Below are 8,390 nucleotides of genomic sequence, written 5' to 3'. Positions count from 1 at the left end.
GTGAGAGAGAGAGAAGAGTAAGTTGGTGAGAGAGAGAGAAAAGAGAAAGAGGGTGTTGGTTTTATATTTTTATTATCGTCTAATATTTTGAAAGCTGAATTTCTAATAAAATGTGCATCTATAGGAGATAATGCCTGGGAATGTGTTCCCCCCCCCCACAGTTTAACAGTGGTGTGACGTCAAGAGAAAGAGGGTGAGAGAGAGGGAAGAGTAAGTGGGTGAGAGAGAGAAAGAGAGAGAAAAAAAAAGAAAGACGGTGTTGGTTTTGTGAAAAAAGTTGTTATTTACAATTGTTCGCATTCTTGGCCTTTTGGTCAAGATCAAAGTGTAGTATCTGTTCTTCAGATGCTGCACTTCTATTTCTTGTTCTCTTTCGGTGGAGGAGAAATCCTCCACGACTGAGACAATTTTTATTTTTGTACCTTTTCTCCACGTTAAAAAACGACCCTGGTGTCTAACTCTGTCCCGTGGGGAGGCATAGTAAATAGGTACAATTGTTCGCCATTAGTGGATGTTGACGTCACGTCACGTGACATGACTAAGCGTTTTTTTTTTTTAGTATGAATAACATTTTTTGTTTTAATTATAAAGTCTACACTTAATTTTATAGAAAATGATGTATATATAATAGAAAAAAAAAATTACTGGTTTTGTTGGATTCAAGTGGATCCCCCCCCTCCAGTTTAAGAGATAGCAGGTCACGTGGTAATATACAAAATGGCTAGCGTAAATATAAAGTTCGGTTTTTTTATCGACGAATATTTTGAAAGCTGAATTTTTTTTTATTCCTGTACATTTTTTCCTGATATTTTTCGTTAAAACTCTTGTATAAATACTATTTTTAACCAGTTAAATACGTTGGAGACATTGTCATGGAGTTTAATAATCTCTAGAACAAAGCAGAAGAGAAATTACAAAAGTATCGGTAAAACAAAGTGTTTGTTTACATTTGTTCGCCATTACTGGATGTTGACGTCACGTCACGTGACATGACTAAGCGTTTTTGGATTATGTAATATTAACATTAAAATGACAGGTTTTTTGGGGGGCCCCCCTAGGAGAGAAATGATCAGTTCACCCCTTTCGATATTTGTCATGCGGGTGATCAAGGTTCAATATGATACATAATTTGTCAACTTTGGTTGTGTCTGTCAAAAGTTTGAGCTGACGTCACGTCACGTGACACGTATTGAATAACGTTAAAATGACAGGTTTTTTGGGGGGCCCCCCTAGGAGAAAAACGATCAGTTGACCCCTTTCTACTGGTCCGTTTGACGTGAAATTTCGATATTTGTCATCCGGGTGATCAAGGTGCAATATGATACCAAATTTGTCAACTCTGGTTCCGTCTTTCAAAAGTTTTAGCGTTACAAACAAACATACATACATACATACATACATACATACACACCGATTTTTGCCTTTTATATATATAGAAGACTAGCCTGGGTACACAGTATTGCCCGGGAGTTTGGTGGTGTGTGTTGAGCAAAAAAATAAAAGTGATAGTAAGAAGGCAGGCTCGAACCCGTACTGCGAACGAGGGAAAGAATGTGACAATAAAGTGACGCCTTAGCTGTTGCGTCCATCGCTAAACCAGAACTGTCGAAGGAACGTCAATCGAAAAGAGGGGGTGAAATTCGAAAATGTCGTCGATAAAGGCCGCCCTTTCTTGTATGAAAGTGCCGAGTTGAGTATAAAGGAATTAATGTTTTTAGCCAATTTTTCGATATTTGTCGTTAGAAGAGTCGAGCTTCAAACCGATACCGGTCTCGTTGTTACTAGGAAAAGGGCCGCATCCTTTTCCTGTAAGTAAGAAGAACATTAAAAAAGTGGAAAATGAGATTAGGATAGACCGAGATTCGAACTTTGTAAGCAAGGCTCAGAAATAGATACAGAAAATGGAATGTTCGAATTTCGCAGTGTTAAATTTCATATAAAATAATTTAGATATGTTTTTTATTGTAAAAAGAATTTAATTGTGCATTCTTTAATGGAAAGTGAATTAAAAAGGTAAGCTAAAAAATAATGAACAGTACAATTCAAAACATATTGAAAAATAAGTTAGGTTGAAAAATAGGTTAGTGAGAATTCTTTGTTGCAGAAGTGTGTTTTGGAAATGTATGTTTAAGCCACGTGAGTCGATCACGTTTTGAGACCACACGTCTGACGTCATAGCAAAAATGAAGATCTGACATGGTCAGAGGCGAAGGGGTAGAACATTTAACATGTAGAAGCGACTTTAAATTCTTTAATATGAAACCCCAGCTATACAATATCATGAAAATCCGTAGACTTTGTCAAAAGTGGTATGCAGGCATACATACATACATACATACATACGTACATACATACATTAAAACAGATAGGTGAGATTTATATTATAGATTAGAATATTGGCCTCAATATAAGGTAATGGTTTTGAACAAATAACTATAACTTTACGCTTGCGCATTCGTAATGCCGCCGTTCGACCGTGACTTGGCAAATTTCATTTTTTTTCACACTTATGCACTGATTTTCCTCAGATACATCCCAAATATAATTTCGCATGGATTCGAATACCCTATATATTAAGTTTCATGTTTATAGACAAAACACTGACAAAGGAGTTTTGTAGGCAATTTTTTGTACGAATATATATATATATATATATGTATATATATATATATACGCATACATGAATATATATATATATATATATATATATATATATATATATATAAAGAAGTGTTTGTTTACTAGAACGTGTTTACGCAAATCTTACGCAAGTATATATCATTCAGAATATCCGCATTAATGAATTTACATATAATATTTAACTAAAAGTGATAAGCCCAAACGAACACCGAAAAAACTAATAGAGAATTAATTAAAATGAATGTATAAAGGCGTATGCAAATTAGCTAGATGATTTGTAGATGAATGAAATTTAACGACATAAGAAAAAATAAAAATAAAAAATAAAAAAAGTTGTATTTTCTTTGTAAATAAAACGAAAAGAGGGTTGACTTTTTTCTGTTGTTCTTGGCCTTCGGACCGGGATCAAAATATAGTATCTGTTCCGGCAGATACTGCAAGCAAAGACCATATATGAGGACAACCCCACATATAAGACCTTGGTCAATGTAGGGGCAACCTTTCATACCAATTGTCACTATCCAGCTCCCCTACTCTCCGGGGAGCTGGTCCTCATTTCTCCTTTACTCCTCGCATAAATAATCGGTCTTGTGTCTAATTTGCTCGGTGGGGGAGAAAATAAATACCCTGTTATTCTTGGCCTTCGGGCCGGGATCAAAGTCTAGTATCTGTTCCGGCAGATACTGCAATCAAAGACCATATGTGGGTCAAACCCCACATATGTTATTGGTCAATGTAGAGGAAAACCTTTATACGAATTGTCACTATGCATCTCCCCTACTTCCAGGGGAGCTGGCCCTGATTTCTCCTTCACTTTCCACATTAAAAAAAAACGGCATTGTGCCTAATTTGCTCAGTGGGGAAGCAAATAAATACCCTGTTGTCCTTCGCCTTCGGGCCGGGATCAAAGTGTAGTGTCTGTTCTGCAGATGCTGCACATAAGTGAATTGATCCTTGGTCAATGTAGGGGATACCCTTCATACTGAGATAATTACTATTTTTTGGATACTGCTAGAGTTCCCCCTTTTTACCCATGTTTTAGGGGAGATGGTTTAACCCCGCATTAAAAATGACCTTGTGTCTAATTTGCTTTCGTGAGGAAGCAAATAAATACATAAATAGAACAAAGATTTTTAATATGAATATCAATATACAAAAAGAAAATCAAATTTATGTGAGTATAGTTAACGTGAGTTGCTTCAGAAATGCATAAAACCAAACTAAAACTCATGAAGAATTCTTGGTATTATTTTTTATTAAAAATAAATAGATGACTTGTGTGCCATCAGCTATAATTTATACCGAAACACTTATGAATATTTGTCAAATTATTTATTACAAGAAAGAATTCTTGCTAACTTATTTATTACAAAATATAGAGTCATAACAATTAAACGACAGTCACTCGGAAGAAAAATATAAGCGTAACACAGAAAATAACACACACGTCATTGTATAATTCAAACATGGTAGTGTTTGATGATATGGTTAAGTGGCAGTTTTATTCATTTGAATCTGCTTTAAAGCTTCACCGCTAACTCATTTTCGACCAAATTTTAAACAATTATTACAGCTTATAGATCACCTTCCCAATAATACTATGAAAAAAATACAATTTTTGTTCCGTAAAACAAAAGATTATAATGAATTTACTGGTGTTCAAAACCATAAAAAAACGCAAGGAAATGAGCGACGTTTTGTTTTACTGTTTTTCATAGCAACCACGTCGCTTCAGCGACTACTGGTTCTACCAATTCACAGCTCTCGCTAAAAGAGAAGCACCACGTGAAAACAGAAAGAATGAAAGAGGGATAACTGGGGGGGGGATTTTTGTTGAAAGCAGACGAGAGCCGTACATTGTTAATACATATGTATATAGTATGTTTATGGGGGCAAAGATTAAGACTGAAATTAAACAAACAACAAGTGAAGTTACTGGAAGCCTGAAAAAACCATGGATTTTAATAGAAAAATGCAAGCATGAAAAATAAAATGGTTAAGCTGAAACATGGAAAAGTAAAGGCCTACTTGTTAAAACTGGAAAAGAAAAGGACAATATTATAGTAAAAAATATAATAAATTTATAACTGAAAAAATTGCAGCATTAAGCATTTTTTACATGGATTTCACCACTTATCAAGGCCCAATGGCCACTCAGGGATAAGGGTTATTGTGTGTACAGTAATCAAAGGGATAATGTAGTAATAGTATTAGAAAATTGGTTAGGTGGCATTACTTAGGGGGGGCGATTCATCAGGAATTTGTTTGTGTTGGACTTGAAGACATGTAGGTTGAGGTCGGGAGGGAAACAGGCAAGCGGAACAGAGTTTCACAGGCGTGCAATTCTAAGAAAGAAGCTTTGTTCATGGTATCTACGTTTTGATTTAGGCACAGATAGGGAGTGAGGAAAATTTTTAAATTCAATTTAACATTATATTATCCATAAATCAATTTTATGTAATTAATATATAAATACTCTCTCAGCTATGGGCATTTTAACAGCGTGAATCTAAATAATACGAAGATTAATAATAATATTAAGAAAACAATGTATCTGACAAACTGAAGGATAACACTTTCTAACACATGACTAACAGAGTAAATTATCTGTAACAGAGACAGTCAATTTCTGCCACTCACGTACTTAGGAAATGTGATACCAAATTCAAGTTTACAGACGCTGAACAAAGAATGAATCACGTCAGACACATGGACAATGTGAAGTTATTTGTTAAAAAAAAACGAAAAAAAAGCTGAAAAAGACTAGCTTAATATACAGTCCGGAATTAGGACTGGAAATGTGCGCATGAAACTGGTCACTAATAGAAGGAATGGTGAGATACAAATTAGTGGGTGACTTACAAATATTGAGGAGCTCTAGGTCTAATCAGGGGTTATATAAAGAGACCGAAACGCATCAACAACACGATGCGTCTGCTTAATAGAGTGATGTTTAATAGTGTGAAAACAATAATCGACTTACTAAAATATCTACAAATGAAAGTAGAGAAATACGGTCTCGCATGAATAAATCTGCTATTTTATATCGTTCGATTTCAAAATCAATTATTGATGAGCATTGATTTCCTTTTATTGCAAAATCGAATTTTATTACGTCTTTCTTTTCTCTGTGGCTTTTCAGCTGATCGATTTATTGATTGATATTCGTGACCTGTTCAGCTAAGATTGATTAACTCGTGTCATGAAAATCAACTGAATATTGTTTCTACATTTCTTTAGAGACGATTGACACTGATGATGTACCTAAAAAAAAAAATAGAAAGTTTACTCACTGGGGACTGGTTCAAGATTTGGAGAAAAGATTTTGACGAAAAAGAGCTGAGATTTATTGTTACCATAACCAAGCTGTGGATTACTGTCTGTATTATTAGAAACCATTAGAAGAAAACCTCGCGTGTTTAATCTGTGGAAAAATAGAATAAATTTGTATTGTTCGTGGAATTATAAAGCGATAAGTATGCAAGAAGTAAAACAGAATAAGGGATTATAGTCGGTTTCTGTGTAATACGTGAACTGCAATATAAAATAAACGTTTTAATGATTGGAGATGAGTTGGAAATGTTGTAATATTGTTGGAATAATTGTATTGGATAAAATCACAGAGATTCGGACAATTATATTTATAGTGGCTGTTGAACAAACCAATCATGTACCGGAAGCTTTGTATACTGAAACGAGAGGAGGGCACTGCTGAACTTGACTTGGATAATATGACCATTCTTTAATTGGAAATCTTAAAAATTCAATGTATCCCTGATTGAATTGATACTGCTCACATTTGATTTAACTAGCAGTGAGACCAAATATTTCCCGGGATTGAACGATAATCATCAAATGTTTCACACTCCATATAAAGGGTGACCCCCCCCCCAAAAAAAGAAGCTAAATGGAGGCCATCTAGAACATATGCTGTAGAACGGAGAAAAAAAAAAAAGACCAAAGACCCTAGTGCTTTGATGTGATGTTTTGAATATAGTAAACTAGTTATGACCAAAGTTTCATTTCATTCGGACAAAACACTAAGAAACGGAACCTAATTAGAGTTGGGGCCCGTTTGGGGGGGTCACCTTGTATTATATGGATACGGGTGGGAATATATATTTCAATGATGAGTCTATCGACGTTCTTCATCTATAGATAAACTGTCCAGAAATCGATGACAGTACATAAGTATTGTACAACAAAAAAGGTACCCAATTGTTTATATCTCTACTATCATATAAATAGAACTGTGTGTGTGTCTGTCTGTATGTCTGTGTATGAGTTAGTTTCATATGGACTCGAAAACGTTTGGGCCGATTGTTATGAAATTTTACAAAAAGATAGGTTTTGCATCGGAATGTCTTCGATAAGTATCGATAATCGAAAAAGATCAGTTGAAAAAAGGAACAGGCGATTTTCACCAAAATGTCAACACCTTACACAGCCTAACATCACAACAACATTTGAGATGTTTTATTATCACAGAAAATATATATATATAAAATCAGTAGTACGTCCTTTGATATGACAAGAATTTGTTCGAAATACATGTTTCTATTAAGAGCACAATTTGACAATTTTACTTGTCTTTTGCGTTTTAAACTGTAATGCATGCTATCATATAGAAAAAAGAAATTTATAAAAGTATCAGTAGGTTGTCTACAGTGCAATGATTCCTACAATGTATTGTGAACTAAGTCACTGCAGCGAAACATGCGAAGCTTCTTCTCGGTGCACAGCAATGAGCCCCAATTTCAGTAGGCAATCAATCTATTTGATTAAAAATGGCCGATTTCACCGATTCCGATAACAATAATAAATATGGAGTTTGAAACATTTGTTGATCATAATTCAATTCCGGACAGGAACCGGAATATCTACAAGTTAAAGTTAGTTATCCCGATCAAAAGTTATTAATATCAATACCGCCAGGGAAACTTTGAATTGTAAATAATTTTAGAAAAAAGTATGATCGTATTATACTAGTCAAGGTAAGCAATAGTACTATTCTAATGTCAAAATAAAAAAAAAAGCTAATTCTGAAAAATTCAAAGCGTTTCAAAATACAGATATCGTTGTATATTATTGGTCTTTCAAACAGCAACTATAGATATATCGATCATATTTTTGTGATCTTACCCAATACAATTTATGCCAAAAATATTACATTCTCTTCACACGTCCATTCTTTAAAATGTCTATTTCATGACAGGTTTCTAAATTCTTGATATGATGATAGTATTATTTAGATTATCGGGACTACTGTTTCTATCTTGATTACAATTTTCCCAACATTTCATCGGTGTAACCTCCGGCCTTTTTCAGGTGTATCTTAATGAACTCTGGAATGTTTTTATCGAATTCGAGAATTTAAACGAAATGCCGAACGGAACCTTTATTTACATCACAGAATTATCATGCTGCCCACGCGAAGTAAACACATTGGACAATTCGAAATTCGAACCAAATTCCCGAGTTCGACAGAAACATTACCGAGTTCGACAACGTACATCTAAAGAAATGCGGAAGTACATTCATCGGAAAGTTGTAAAATTGACACTCAAGATGAGTACCGAAAAAACCCTAGTAATACGTCCATTTTATGTTTGTAAGTTCGAATAATCCCACAAATCTTATACCTTCTTTAATGACATTTCTAGTAAAATCGAAAATATTTTTTTTATAACTTTTGCATCAAAATGTATACAGATTTTAAAGAATAACATTCATGCACTTTTGGTGATGAA

The 8,390-nt window shown here is 34.3% G+C and overlaps 1 pseudogene; it reads left to right on the top strand.

Annotated features, from left to right (window-relative positions):
- The first annotated feature begins 293 nt into the window (after positions 1–293).
- LOC145264022 (U2 spliceosomal RNA) lies at positions 294–427 on the top strand (annotated as a pseudogene).
- Positions 428–8,390: the final 7,963 nt, after the last annotated feature.

Source organism: Euprymna scolopes, chromosome 39 (genome assembly GCF_053919585.1).
Source record: "Euprymna scolopes isolate OS-2025 chromosome 39, ASM5391958v1, whole genome shotgun sequence".
Lineage (NCBI taxonomy): Eukaryota > Metazoa > Mollusca > Cephalopoda > Sepiida > Sepiolidae > Euprymna > Euprymna scolopes.
The sequence above is the reverse complement of the archived record's forward strand: the minus strand, read 5'-3'. Positions and strand labels throughout refer to the sequence as shown.